Source organism: Acomys minous (assembly GCF_964271855.1).
Source record: "Acomys minous genome assembly, chromosome: 12".
Taxonomy (NCBI): Eukaryota; Metazoa; Chordata; class Mammalia; order Rodentia; family Muridae; genus Acomys; species Acomys minous.
The window spans coordinates 62,103,612-62,119,221 of NC_140493.1; the positions used below are offsets into that span (position 1 = coordinate 62,103,612).

At 40.1% G+C, this 15,610-nt stretch overlaps 1 protein-coding gene across 2 annotated transcripts in view; it reads left to right on the top strand.

Annotated features, from left to right (window-relative positions):
- STK3 (serine/threonine kinase 3) overlaps window positions 1-15,610 on the top strand; it is a 248,862-nt gene that overhangs the window by 47,329 nt on the left and 185,923 nt on the right. The window lies entirely within an intron of this gene.

Genomic DNA, 15,610 nt, shown 5'->3' on the forward strand with positions numbered 1-15,610 from the left:
ACTCTGCAGAAGGGCTTTTACATCTTTGTGACTTGGTAGAATGATCAGTGTCCATCACTGAGTGTTCTTAAAGATAACTGTCAGCATACTCCAGCCCCCAAAGCCTGTCACCAGCTCATCATTTCCTGTGGACTGGAGGGAGTGTCTTCATATCACGCATTTACCTGTCAGATGGGTTTGGTAGAAATGCGCAGCAGATTACGGGCCCGAAGACAGAGTTCTAGCGCTCACTGTTAGTCCTTCGAAATACTGTTAATTAAAGAAGGAAAGAAGAAGTTTATTTGTAGGCACAGTAAGAGTTTCTCCACTAAACTTAGGCATTGGCTATTCAAAATGTCTGAAGATCCCACTATCCTTAGAATTAATTCCTTGTTCATAGTAGCTTTGATTTGAACACTTGAATTACAGTATTTAAAATGTATTTACCATATTGATGATAATAATAATATTAATAATTATTTTAAATACATTTAAATATTTATTTAAATAATTATGTTTAAAATATAATAATAATAATAATAATAGTTATTTTTGAGACAGGATTTCTCTGTGTAGCCTTGGATGCCCTGGACTTGAATTGTAGACCAGGCTGGCCTCAAACTCACAGCGATCCGCCTGCCTCTGCCTTCCGAGTGCTGGGATTAAAGGCATGTGCCACCACGCCTGGCCAATTATGAGTTTTTTTTTTAAAACATTTTTTTAAAATATCAAATTCTTTTTAGGATTTAATTTGCCTGTTACATTATTGCTGACAATCCATGTCTTTTGGTATATGTGAATTTGTACTGTATAATGCACCTTTCTGGAGATTTACATTTCCCTGTCGGTTACTGGTCTGATTCATGCTTGTCTTTGCCAGTCACGTTGTTGCATGCTTTCTCTTTGCGTAATAGATACAGTTCATACAGGATTTACAACTTCTTATATATTGAGAACTTTTTTTTTTGTTTTGTTTTGTGATCTCTTTTTCAGGACTCTTTTCATGTGGGAAAGGATTTTAAATGTCTGCCCACTGAACATTTTCACAGTCCAGTGTCAGTTCTCTTTCTCTGCAGATCAAGGGATTATAAGCAGCATGCATATGTGTATTTATATGTGGTGTGAGTAGTGAAAGCTTTCATTTTTACATCACTAGTTGTGGGACTTTGTGAAAGATTATTAACCTTTTTTTTTCTTTGCCAGACATGTGCAGCCCAGATTTCATGAAAGACAAACTCTTTTTGCCCTCTTCGCTGTAATACAGTTAAAGTATTCTAGCTCTGTTCCTAACGCATGCACTCTGTGCTGAGAGAGTGGTTTGTGTTGTCTAAAGGAGCCCCATAACCCGTTTTATTGCTCAGAACGTCGGACACTTTATACTCTCAGATCTGCTCTTTTGGGTGGGATGATATGGAATGCTCCGTAGTTTCCCACTCTTTTCTTCAGCCTCAATACCCAAGAGCCCTGTTCAGTTGTATTTTTTTTAACCAAGGGAGAGGGAGAGAAATTTGGATTATAAAAAAGTTGGAATATGAAGCTTGGCTGGTATTTGGATAAAGTTGTTTTGTATTTGTTTTTGTTTTTTGAGACAGGGTTTCTGTGTAGCCTTGGCTGTCCTGGACTCACTTTGTAGACCAGGCTGTCCTCGAACTCACAGCAATCCGCCTGCCTCTGCCTCCCAAGTGCTGGGATTAAAGGTGTGTACTACCACGTCCGACTTGGATAAAGTTTTACATGTAGGCTTTCATATTACTTTTGAAGGGTTTTGGTCACTATACTGTTTGCTTATATTATGTATCATAAAAAATAATGGAACTTTAACCATTCCAGGGTTTTTGATATGAAGTCTAAACACAGTATCAGTTCAATTTGAAGTAAACATGTATTTTGGCCAGAGCAGGCAAAGAAGCCAAAAAGGAAACCTTTAAAAAATATTCATATATCTTGTAAAAGATAATTTTATTATACTTTTAGTGGCCCCAAATATTACATTCCTTTTGCTTAGAGGCAGAAAATAGGAGTCGGTTCAGAGACTTTATACTGTTGTATATTCAGAATAAGCACTAGCATTTCTGGAATTGCCTTTTTTATATATACAAACATGCTGTACTAGGAACGTACCCTCTTTTCATAGTAGCTTCTAGTTCCTGTATCAGTTTCAACTGTTGGTTACACGTCATAGAAAAACACATCTTATTTATTTATTTATTTATTTATTTATTTATTTAGCGATAGAGTCTCTATCTCTCTCCCCAGAGACCTGGCTGGCCTAGACCTCACCGTCTTGATACAAGGATCTCCCTGTCTCTGTCTGATGTGTATCTGTGTATCATCACTTTCAGACCTATACTTTCTTTTTTAAACTATAAAGGAAGTCTGTTTGCCAATGTAGTTGAAGTTCTTCGTAAAATTCGTACTGCATGTAACTTGATTCAGGGTCACAAGAGTGAGTAGAGCTGGTCTGTTGTGAGTCCTCTACATTAATGCCAGCTTCCCCCCCCCCCACTTCTTCCATAGCTACAGGGTGGTTGCCAACAGCCTGGGTTGTAGCTTTCAGTCAGAGATCCATTAGTGCCGAGTGATGGTCCTGCCCCTCAGTGCTTCAGGATGGCCCTTCCCTTCTCTGAGCAAATCACTGTGCGCATGCGGACGGTGGTGTGTGAGATGTCTTCCCTTGTGACCACGGTGAGGCTAACGAGGACATGGTCCAAAGATGAAGACGTGAACTGCCTTATAAGGGAGTCAGGGTGTTAGGAGCCAGATGTGATACACTGGACAAAGAGAACACAGTTTTGCATGTTTTCAAAACAAAAGTCCCCTAAAATATACCAAGAATAGCTTCTTTAATGAAAGCTAAGTCTTGGTAGCCGTGTTTGGTGACACTGATTGTCGAAGCTGTTGGCCCCTATCTGTCTCCCTTACAATAGGGTTAGGAAGGTTGATGTTTCTTAAAGAGCCTGTTGCTCCTGTTCAGTAGTTAGTGAATTCTTCTGGAGAGTCTATCTATGGCATTAAAGGGCCATGTGATAGTTGCGGTTCGCAGCCCCTCTGCTTACAGCAGATTTCTTAGTCATAGGCACTGTACAGACTCTGAGGAGAGTGTTAACTTTTCACCACTGTTATAAAACACCAGAAATTAAACAAAGCAAATTTTGGCTCATGGTGGTCAGCTGGCTCCACTGCTTTTAGACCTGTGTCAAAGCAGCAGCATCAACATGGGAAGCCGTGAGGAGAGAAGCTGCTCATCTCAGAGCTGGACGCGGAGGGCAGGAAGGGCAGGGCGCGCTGTGCTTCTCAAAGCCATGCCCCACTCTCATCTACTTTTTCAGTAAGGCCCCGCCTTCTAATTGCTCATTCAGCTTTCAGTCCATCCATCCATCAATAGTCCCTGATGACCCAGTGACCTCTCAATAGGTCCACCACCTGGGCACCAAGCCTTCAGTACAAACCTTTTTTGGGGGCATTTCATATTCAAATCATAGCAGTAAGTGTTTTGTATAGAAGGTGATACTTTTCTTTTTATTTGGTGCCTCTCCTGGAATCAGGATCGAGTTTTGGGTGTTGCAAGTAATAGCTTTAAAGTGAATAAAAAATAATGCCATATGCTCAGGATTAGACTATTACTGTTTTTTTTAATAGCAATTATGTGTCACCATGTCTTAATCTCCAATTCAGTACACTATACACATCATGGTTCATTACATCTTTTCTGAGTTTGTGATTGGATTATCAACACTTTTATTTATGATTTTTCCATGTTAAAACATAGTCCTCCAGCTAGATGATCCCTTTTACCGTAACTAAGTGCATTAGAGTTACGGTGGTGTCCTCTTGGCTTCCCTGGGTGAGCTGCCCAGTTTCCTCCTTTGTTGCTATTCTTCCTTTCCACAGGTACAGTTCCTTTTTGCGAGCCAGGCCCACCTTCATACATAATTTTCTTACTGTGTATTCCTCTGTAGGCAGATGACTTGTCAAGCCAGATCTGTCTCCGTCTGTGGTAACTCTGACCTATAGCGCCCTGCAACAGTGGTTATTTGGATGTTCTTTAGTGTGTGTTCTGGATGTGGAGCTAAAAGACCAAATGCCAGTGCCTGGGATATTGCTTACCTGGGTGTCACTTCCCTCAGCCTGAGAGTCCGAATCCTAAATGGGTGCAGTACCAGATTCCTCACCCACATCAGTGTTTGCTACTGAGGAGCACGAGGATAAGGCCCAGCACTCTGTATCCATGAAGCTCGGTATGAAGGTGCTGTGACATCACTGTTAAGGCAAAGTCTCATAAAGAATGGTATCTAAATTTCTCCTTTTAAATCAATTATGAATTTTATATATGTTGAAATTGTAGCCAGCTAGCACTAGACTTCAAAAACAAAACAACCCACCCCCCCAAAAAAAAACCCTACATGTGGTATTTTATGCCTTTTCTTTTCCATTTTTTCTTCTTGTTCCTTTTTTCTCTTCTGATTACATATTTTAGATACTTTGTCGTAGCAGTACATGAAGGTTTTATGTGAGTGTAAATGGAATGCTTATGTATTTTTCATTCACTTGAATAAAATGAGTTCCAGCGTTTTGGTTTTTGACCATTAAAATCAAAGCTACAAAAACTTTGTATACATGTATTGGTTTACTTGTATTTTTAATGGTCATTGAATATATTCAGAGACGTGAGAATTACTGAGTCAGTGAGCATCATTTTCTCTCCCTTTTCTCCTCCAGGGCTGAGGAACAACCCAGTGCCTTGCGCATATCAGTCTCTGCTTTTGAGCGACATGCGCAGTTGTTAGGTTTAGCATTCCGGGTGTGTCTGAAGGCGCTTGGTGAACTGCTTTTATGGCTCAAAGGTGTAGCAGCTTCAGACAGTGCGGGGGCTTTAGTGCTGACTGTAACGGTGTCTTTCTGCTTCTTTTAAGTTTTTCTAATTTTTCTAAAGGTGTTTACTATTAATCATAATAGTATTAATCATACTATTAATCAGACTATGGAAGTCTCTCTCAGGATTTAAGCTGCTTCTACTGCAGCAACTTTAGTGTTACTACAAAGTATTATTTCTCTACAGCAGTTTCTCCATATCTTGGTTCCTCTACTCCAAGAGCATTAGTTCAGATATGAAGCATTTGACTTACCATTTTGCCCTATTTTCCTATGTGCTCTATTTCCAGAAAAAATAAAACAAACAAACAAAAACAAAAAACAAAAAAACAACCAACGCCCCCAAAACTAGTTACTGATACTGGACTCTGTCTCTGTGTGTGTGTGTGTGTGTGTGTGTGTGTGTGTCTGTGATATATATATATATATACACACACACATGCACTTTTTGCATAGTCTACAAGATGTCTGTCATTGTGATATTGTCATATATTCACATAATATACTTTGATCGATCATATTATGTGTGTGACTGTGTGCATGCCATGGTGTGCATTTGAGGACAGCTTGGGGGAGTCAGTTTTTCTCCTTTTTTCCATTACACCACCATTTGGGTTCAGAGGACCAAACTCGGGTCTTCAGGCCCAGTGGCAACTGCCTTTACCTGATGAGCCATCTTACTGGTCCTGGCCTGTCTCCATTTTTGGTATTAGAGGAAACATGCAAACCATGTCTTTATTTCTTATTTGGCCTAATGTAGATTTACAGTTGCATTGTTTTTGTTTTGTTTGTTTGTTTCTTTGTAGCAGATATGCTTTTGTTCGCCTTTATTGTCCATTGTGGATATATACCACATTTTAGAGCTTCCTATTTAATGTTTTGACTTAGCCACTTAGGCTGGTGGCTTTATATGCTTTTATGCCAGTCACCTTTGCATTCAATAGTTTTTACTTCTCTCCTTGGTCACTTGATAAAGTTTGTCCACTCTTCAAGAGTCGGGCATGTCATCTGTGAAGCAGCCCTGGGTGGGAAGATGGCGCAGTAGCCGAGGCTGGCCTCAGGCATGCTAAATGGCTTGGGTTTGAGAGTGGCTGGTTTTGATACACAGTCAGCTCTTAAGGATGGCTGCTGTGGAGTGTTTTTACAGTCTCCTAGTGCTACAACGATTTGTTCACTAACTGTCCTGAATATCATGAAGAAGGCTCAATGGGGCAGGGTTTTAAGTCGTCCCATGCCTGCCTTCTACGCTTATGTTTGTTGGCTATTAAGTAAAGCAGTAGGTGCAGACGATGGATGGTAAGAACTCAGTGAATGGACGTTATTATCAGTGAGTAGATATGGTTAACTTGATAGAGGCTTAAAGGACTCTAAGGATTACATTATGGAGTCCTGATCTTTGTGTTTAATTACATGTGCATGCGGGTGGTGTGCATGGGAGTCGAGGCGATGCACCACCGTGAATGTGTTATGTCATCTCGCTAGCTGTTGGCCAGTTTTTCAGAGCGTACGCAAAAGGGGCTGGAGAGCTAGCTGGCTGATGCAGTGTGGTTGCAGAGGACCTGGCTGCAGCTCTCAGGACACACATGGCTGTCCACGGCTGCTGTGATTTCAGTTCCAGGGGTCTGATGCTCTGACCTCTGCAAACTCCTGTACACATTTATAACCCATATGTGCATTCACATATGCACACATGCACACACACATACATGTGCACAAATAGACAAATATATTTTAAAAAATGATTCTGTGCAAAATCATTGTGTCAGTGAAATTTAGTAGGATAGTTGTTTTAAAATTTCAAATTTCACTTGCACAGTGATTTTTAGTGTCCCTGTAAACTAACATCAATAAATACAGAACGGATACATTGTGTTGTGCATAGATAATTAAATGAAAGAGATGAGTTAACTCTGACTCATTTTTAGAAATGTAAATTCCTAACTTTGTTTAAACTTTAAAACTTGCATTTGCTTTTACTGACTAAAAACATTAAAGATTTATGTTTATTTTAAAATCATTTATGCATTTGCCCTTGAGACAAGTTGGTGGGTGAATTTTTTATCAAAACCATATACATGGTGACACATTAAATGTATCATATTATTATACTAATCATATGACTCTAGAAACAAAAGTAACCAGAGGACTAAAGCCTATCAAAACCATCTTTTTTGTTTTTGTACAATGAAATTCTTTTTAAATTTGCCAGGGAATTCATAGTAATATTGAAACCAGATGCGGACTTCCGTCTTTTAATGTATTAGCTCAGCTACAAAAGTCTTATTTCCAACCCTGATTGTGGAGTGCTTCATTTATGGCTTATAGTCTCCTCTCTTTTAGAACAGTTTAAAAATGCCATCAAAATGGTTTTTAAAAGGACATTGTCAATTCATGTAGTGACAGAAAAAAAAATTAAACCCTAATGTACTGAGGATCACCTAATTAAACCCATAAGCAAAGTATTCCTCCTGATAATTTTCACTTGAAGGAATTTGAAAGATGCATTAGCTGTACTTTGATAACAGATCTGTGAATTTTCATTATTATTATTATTGTTGTTATTATTATTATTTTCTTCTGTCAGAAGTAGATTGTCTTTCCTGTTGTTTTGTGTTGTTTTGTTTTCTCCCATGGGTTTTCAGTACAACCTGGTTATAGAGCTAGGGTTTCTATTGCAGGGATAAATCATCATTCCCAAAATCAACATGGGGAGGGAAAGGGCTTATTTCACCTTACAGCTTATAAGTTCACCACTGAAGGAAGGCAGGGCAGGAAGCTGGAGGCAGGAGCTGATGCAGAGGCCGCAGAGGGTGCTGCTTATTGGCTGGCTCCTCAGGGCTTGCTCAGCCTGCCTTCTTTTAACATCCAGGACCACCAGCTCAATAGTGGAACTGTGCACAGTGCACTGAACCCTCTCATATCAATCATCAATTAAGGAAATGTGTCACAGGCTTGCCCATAGGCCAGTCAGGTGGGGGCATTTTCTCAACTGAGGCTTTCTTTCCAGACAACTCTAGCTTGTGTCAAGTTAACACAGAACTACTAGCACACTGACCATTTCAAAATGGTTGAGTATGTGCATTTGAACTCATAAAATTTGTGTAGAAGTGAGATACTATATTACCTTAAATTTTATTAAATAATGGGAATAGATTTTACTTGATACCTAGCCACTTGGGGTAAAGCTATAATTTATATATAAATGAAAAACTTAAAACAAGTTTATTTCAAAATGAAACTCCATGTCTTACTTAGGACGATGAAGGTCTTTATTTTTTGATAATGGGTTGAGAACCACTGTTGGTAGACTGAGAGCCTCCTTGGTTAGGCTAGAGTTACCTCCTTTCTATTCTGTTCTAGTAATTGAACTGGCGGCCTTGGCCACTGAGCTTCCCCAGTCCAAACTCTTTTTAATTTTAATTTTTTGAGACAAAGTTTCTCCGCGAAGCATAGGCTGACTTGAGGTTTCCATTCTCCTGTGCCAGCTTTCTAACTGCTGCTATTAAATATGTTGCTACCATGTATAACTTTTTATTTGTTTTTATTTATTTTTCTTTTTAATATAGAACTGTGGTCCCAGAAAGCTTTTGGGAGAAGCTGATGGGTGACCCATATTCTCATAAGTTCTTTCTGCTATTGAGGGCTATATTATTACCCAAGAGGTAGCATGAAACTGTCTCCTCCTTTTAACCATCACTTGGAAACTTCATTATTGTGTTATTTGGAACAAATAGACAGGAAGTTTGGCTGCCACTGCTTAATTGTCAGATAATAATTTAGTTACAGGAGTTCAGTCTAAAATAATGGCCTCTTGTAATTTTTATTTAATACTGGAAAATAAAAAATTAAGATGATTCCATGCCTCTGTTTTAGAAAAATTTCCCCACTTACTGTTTAAATTCTTTTTCTTTTTTTAGATAGGGTTTCTCTGTGTAGCCGTGCCTGTCCTGGAACTCACTCTGTAGACCAGGCTGCCCTTAAACTCACAGAGATCCAGCTGTCCCTGCCTCCCTGAGTGCTGGGATTAAAAGTGTGCTCACCAACCCCTGACTTAAAATAATTTCTTCTAGGGATAGAAACTTTTCATAATTGAAGTTAAAAGTTAAAAGTAAAGTAGCTTTTGTTGTTGAAGTATGACACGTACTTCTTACTGAAGAGGCCAGTTAGAAAACCTTACCTGAGCCCAGCTTATGCATATATGTGCCCAAGAATGTGCTGGCAGATTCGTAATGATATTTTACTTAAAATATACATACTACAATGTACTTGTTCCTGAGGTTGTTAGGATAAAATCCTCAGCCCAGTAGCCTAGGCTTGGCCACTTACTCTCAGTAGACCCATGATAGAGACACGTGAAAAGCAGAGAGAAGATTCATTCACTACAGACACAGGAGGAAGAAAAACAAAAAAGGAGGTTCAGTGACTCCCACCCCAAGTCCATCTTTAGGGGCTTTGACACAGGCAAGACATTTGTTTAGCTAAGTAGAATTAGTCAAGGTGTGGCCCTCCCGTCATCTGTCCTTGTCTCCTAGTGGCCTGTGCTGCTCTATCAGTTGTCAGCACCGTGTCAAATCTCTTCTTGGGAGACAAATTCTTTTTCTGGATGAATCATGTTTCAGCTTTTTCCTTTTTCTAGCATTCCTGGGGGGAATTCTCATACCTTTGTGTACCATTGTTTTCATAGCCTGATAGCCAAAGGGAAGGGCACAAAATTCCCTCTTTAGACTGTCTTCCTGTCTGCCTGGATGGTGAGCTTATAGAACACAGTGTGGGAAGTTGGAGAAGTTGATACTAAATTGACTAAGTGTAAAGAATGCTTTCCTGCCTAGAATTGTGCAAATTCACCATTTACTTCTGTTTTGTATTCTTACGCATGTAGCAAATTGTTTAAGGACTCCTGAGTAATAGAAGTGATTTGCGTTTAAAAAGCAACAACAACAAAACCCGTAAAAAACCATAACCCAACCCCAAACAAAACCTCTTTTACTAAAATGTAGTAAAGAGGCAGAAACTACAGTTTATCTTAGGGCCAGCATCAGGTAGTGCACCCCTTAAACCCCAGGATGAGCTGTGCGCTGCTGACGGTGCAGACAGGCCTTACTTTCCTTATGCTTTACAGAGATACAGAGAACTTTTTGCTTCCACATCTGGATTTCTTCATTCAGCTTTGTGAAATTACATTGTTGCTTAGATTTCACTGCTCTATAGCAGTCTCCCTTGGGAATTCACCATTAACTTCATTCAAATATTCTTTTGATTGTCAACACTCTAATGAGTTGTTAAAATAATACTGTACCAAACAGTGTAAAACCAAGGCCTGCTTATGTCCAGACTCTGAGGGATTAGAAATTGTGTTGGTTTTGATTAGAGAATAGTATGAAATAAAGAGGAACAGATTGAGTCCTTGGAGGAGTGAGAGGGCGTTCTCACCGACAGTAGGATAGTATATTAAAGTTAGTTTCAGGTCTGCCTACTCCATCTTCAGTAGGTTAGAGCCAAATACAGGTAGGCCATTGATGATGTGTGTGTGCACATGTGTGCGTGCGTGTATGTGTGTGTGCACATATGCCAGTGGAGACCAGAAAAGGGAGTCAGATCTTGGAGCTGGAGTTCAGGAGGTATGCTTCACCTGATGTGGGTGCTAGAATCCAAACTTGTGTCTTCTGCAAGAGCACTTTATGGTCTTGACTGGCAAACTATCTCTCCAGCCCCACAAATAATCTTGTAAGCTTAATAAGGATAGAACTATTAATTTCCTCATCGTTCTTCATTAAGCATGTCCAACAATATCTGCACAGTAGAACCCAGTATAGTAGACATTTATTGAAAAAGATTGCTGTCTAAATGAGTATAAACTTATTTAGTTGTTACATGTAGGCCATTTTCATATGAAAATCTTTTGTTAATATGTTATAGATTCATAGGATGATATTGAACCTTTCAAGTCTTTTAGCAAATCATTAAGAGGTCTTCTCAGACCTCTTCCTATATTGCTTCCTATACATATGTCATACTAAATGGCAGAATTATTGGAAGTTCTCCCCTAATCCTAAACCGTAATTAATGTGATAATTTAAAAAAAATGAAATTAAAGTAAAAAGCTTAAAAACAGTTTTAAAATCCAAACACTTAAACACTCTCCAACCCAAGGACACACCAGCCTGATACTGACATATCAAAGAAAGATGGTATAAGATACTGAAAGTCTTTGGTTTCTCTAAATCTGTGGCTCTCAACATTCCTAATGTTGCAACCCTTTGAGACATTCATGGGGACTACCGGCCAGCCATAAGTGCCGTTCCATGTCCCCCGCTTCTGCTGCTGGGCTGAAAATGGAAGTGTGCATTTCTCTGGTGGAGTCTGAGCCAGAGAGCCCTGACTTGGGTGGATTGGTGGCTGTTTCATGATCAGCCAGTAACTGAGGCTTGCTTGAAGCTCCAAAACCTGGAGGGGCAGAGCTTGGTTTTATCCTGGCCAACAAAAATGTCTGTTTAGGAATAGCCAGCCATTTGCTCCTGCAGATGGTCACTGCAGTGGGCGGAGCAGTGCTAGAAAGATGGCAGCAGTGTCCCTGCTGATGTGCTGGTGAAGTTTGCCCTGTGGGTGGCTTCCTCGTGGCAGCTGAGCACTGGGGGTTCCAGAAGCTTGAAGAGACCTTCAGGGAGGAGGGGAGGCCTTCCTCCCCCAGAATAAATGATGAATCTTAGATGGTTATGGTGAAATACAGGTTGCTGCCCCTCCCCCAGTTTGAAGTGAAATAGGGAATTATGAACTTTGGGCAGTGGGAGGGGTTTTGAGGGTGAATGTGTTTGATTTGCTGGGACTACATGTGCCGGGGATACTTGATCTACATGTAACAAAACAGCCCTATGGTAAGAGTGGAAAGCAGTACTTAATTACCCTGTGGGTGGGGGGAAAACTCCAGGTACTGTTAAAGGTCATTGGTTGAAAGCCAAGACACCAAGTTATCTCATTAGCATAGGGAGGGTGTCTCCAGGAATCCCCAGGTGCTTGCTGAGCTGGTTTCTTATCAGGAAAAGGTCAGCCCTGTAATCTTCCCTGAGGGCTGTGTGATGCTCCTTAGGGGATCTGAGGTTTCCCAGATCAGGCAAAAAGGGAATCCCACTGAGAAAGGGAGAGTCCTTTGTCTTACACTGAGCTCAGAGGCTATCCGGAAATGCAAGACTTCAACCTTAATAGCAGGGTTCCACACATAAGATTATTTTCATTACTATTTCATAACTATAATTTTTCTACAATTAAGACATAATTGTAAACATCTGATATGTAGGATATCTGATATGCAACCCCTATATTGAGACTCACTGCTCTAAATCATTATATTTTGTATAAGAAAAATTCTTTACAGTATAATAAAAACATTGGTGTTTATGATGTGAAGTAGTCTCAAATCTGAGCCAATATTTCCAGACAGTGTCCCTTGGCATTGTGTTGAAACATTCTGTGTGGGACATGTGTACCTGTCGTATGTTCAGAGTCAAGGCTACAGTGAAGTCACACGATACAGGATAGATGAGCATGCCAGAAATTCCTTAGATTCATTATTCATGTGGCATTCCCTCAATCTCTGCTCTATCTTTGTCCCTGCACATCTTGTAGGCAGGGCAATTTTTGGGTCCAAGTTTCTGTGGGTGGGTTGGTTGTTCCCCTCCTTCTACTAGAAGACTTTCTACTTGAGGGTGTCCTTTTCAGCTGATGTGGCCCCTGCTACTAGGAGTCTCTGCTACGGTCCTTCTCATATCCTCCAGGAGCCTACCTTGAGTTAGGTCTCCAGCTTGTCACAGAGATGCCCCACATACAGTTTCTCTTCTCTCTGCAGCCCTTCTGTCCTCCTGTCCCCACGCTCTCCATGTCTGGTCTCCACTCTCATATCTCTCTGGTTTCCCTCTCCTACCTTGTTTTCTCTCTTCAACCACTACTTCTCTATTTTCTATTTCCCCTTCTGAGTGAGATTTAAGCTTCCTCCCTTGGATCTTCCTTGTTACTTATCTTCTTTCTTTGGGTCTGCACATTGTAGTATGTTTATCCTGTACTTTATGGCTAAAATCCACTTATAAGCGACTACATACCATGTGTGTCTTTCTGGGTCTGGGTTATCTCAGTCAGGACGATCTTTTCTAGTTCCATCTATTTGCCTGCAGATTTCATGACCCCTTTGTTTCTAATAGCTGAATAGTATTCCATTGTGTAAATGTACCACAGTATCTTTATCCATTCTTCATTTGAACATAGTTAAGCAAGTGTCCTTGTTGTATGATGGAACATCTTTTGGACACAGGGACACACACACACACACACACACACACACACACACACACACACACACACACACACACACGCCCAGGAGTGGTATGGCTGGGTCTTGAGGTAGAGCTATTCCCAATTTTCTGTGAAAGCACCAGATTGATTTCCAAAGTGGTTGTACAAGCTTGCACTCCCACCAGCAATGGAGGAGTGTTCCCCTTTCTCCACACCTCCCAGAATGTGCTGTTACTTGAGTTTATGATCTTATCCATTCTGATGATTGTAAGATGGAATCACAGAGTTGTTTTCATTTATTTCATTTCCTGATGACTGAGGACATTTAACATTTCTTTAAGTGCTTCTTTATTTTTTAAAGATTTATTTATTTATTATGTATACACTGCTCTGCCTGCACATGTGCTTGCACTCCAGAAGAGGGCACCAGATCTCTTTACAGATGTTTGGGAGCCATCATGTGGTTGCTGGGAATTGAACTCAGGACCTCTGGAAGAACAGCTAGTGCTCTTAACCATCTCTCCAACCCTTTAAGTGCTTCTTTAAGTGCCATTACACAGACATTCCTCTATTGAGAATTCTCTGTTTAGCTCTGTACCCCATTTTTAATTGGGTTATTTTGTTTGTTGGTGTTTAATTTTTTGAGTTCTTTATATATTTTGGATATTAGCCTTTTGTTGGATGTAGGATTGGTGATGATCTTTTCCCAATCTGTAGGCTGCTCTTTTGTTCTATTGACAGTGACCTTTGCCTTATAGAAGCTTTTCAGTTTTATGAGGTCCCATTATTAATTGTTGATCTTAGAGCCCGAGCTGTGGGTGTTCTTTTCAGGAAGTTGTCTCCTATGCCAGTGAGATCAAGGCTGTTCCCCACTTTCTCTTCTAGTAGATTTAGTGGATCTGGTTTTATGTTGAGGTCTTTGATCCACCAGGATTTGTGATTTGTGCATGGTGATAAATATGGATCTAGTTGCATTTTCCTACATGTAGACATCCAGTTTCTGTGCCAGTATCATACAGTTTTTTTTATTACTATTTCCCTGTATTATAGCTTGAAGTCAGAGATGGAGATACCTGCAGAAGTTCTTTTAGTGGATAGGACTGTTTTAGCTATCCTGGGTTGTTTTTTTTTTTTTTTCCATGTAAAGTTTAGAATTTTTTTTCAAGGTATGTAAAGAATTGTGTTGGTATTTTGATGGAGATTGCAATGAATCTGTAGATTGCTTTTGGTACGATGACCATTTTACTATGTTAATTCTACTGACCCATGAGTATGGGAGATCTTTTCATCTTCTGATATCTTCTTCAATTTCTTTCTTCAGAGACTTGAAGTTCTTGTCGCACAGGACTTTGACTTGCTTGGTTAGAGTTACACCAAGATACTTTGTATTATTTGTGGTTATTGAGAAGAGTGTAGTTTCCCATATTTCTTTCTCAGCCCATTTGTTGTTTATATGCCCTGTAGTTTTCCTGCAGTGTCCTTTTCTATCTGATCTCACAATAATATGTGAACAAAATGCTTTCTCTAAATGCGTCCTCCCTTTTCTGATTTTTAGAAAGGTTTTACAAGTTGAATGAAGGAATTACCCCTGCCCCTATCTTCTTTTAGTGTAGATGGTGTATTCTAAGAAAACACCCGTATCATTGGCTCCATGCCATTTATACCTCAGTGATACGGGCTGGAGGTATAGATTAGTGACCATCCATGCTTAGACTGGGAGTCCCCAGGTCAGCCCACAGGGCATCTGTCTCTCCAATCTCCTCACCCTTAACATGCTGTAAAACATAAAACTAAAGAGTCTCTTGTCTCTTAGATTTTCCTGGATATCCAGAGAGGCTTCCCCCACTTCCTCTCCTCTAGCCCTCTGCCTGTTTTCCTCATGGCAGTTTCCACTGACCTTTTTTTTTTTTTTAATGTTACCCCTGTTTTCTGTCGAATTATACCTTCCTCTGTACCTAAAACATAACCTCAACAATTTATGTTTGATTTGATTATATAGGCATAGGTAAGTCTTAGGAATTTTGGTGATCAAGTCACGTGTCATGAGGTCATTAGTATGAAAGAGCCACATTATGAATTTTATTAAAACGAGCTGGAGCTATAGTTCATTTGCTAAAGTGCTTGGCCCCACGATTTAAGCCCTGAGTTTGACTTCAGCACCACAGAATCTGGGTGCTATGGTGGATCTTTGCAAGCCCCAAACCGGAGAGGTGCAGGCAGGATGACCATCTGCAGCTGGATAGCAAGTTAGAGGCTGTCCTGTGCGACACAAGACTCTGTCTCTCTCTGTCTATGTCTCTCTCTGTCTCTCCTTCCCTCCCGTGTGTGTGTGTGTGTGTGTGTGTGTGTGTGTGTGTGTGTGTGTGTATGTGTGTGTGTCCCTTTCCTCTCTTGTTTATCAAGTTACAAGGGGTTTAGAAATTCTTTTTTTATTAACTAGAACCTGGAAAGAAGATCAAATACTTGTTACAACTTTAGA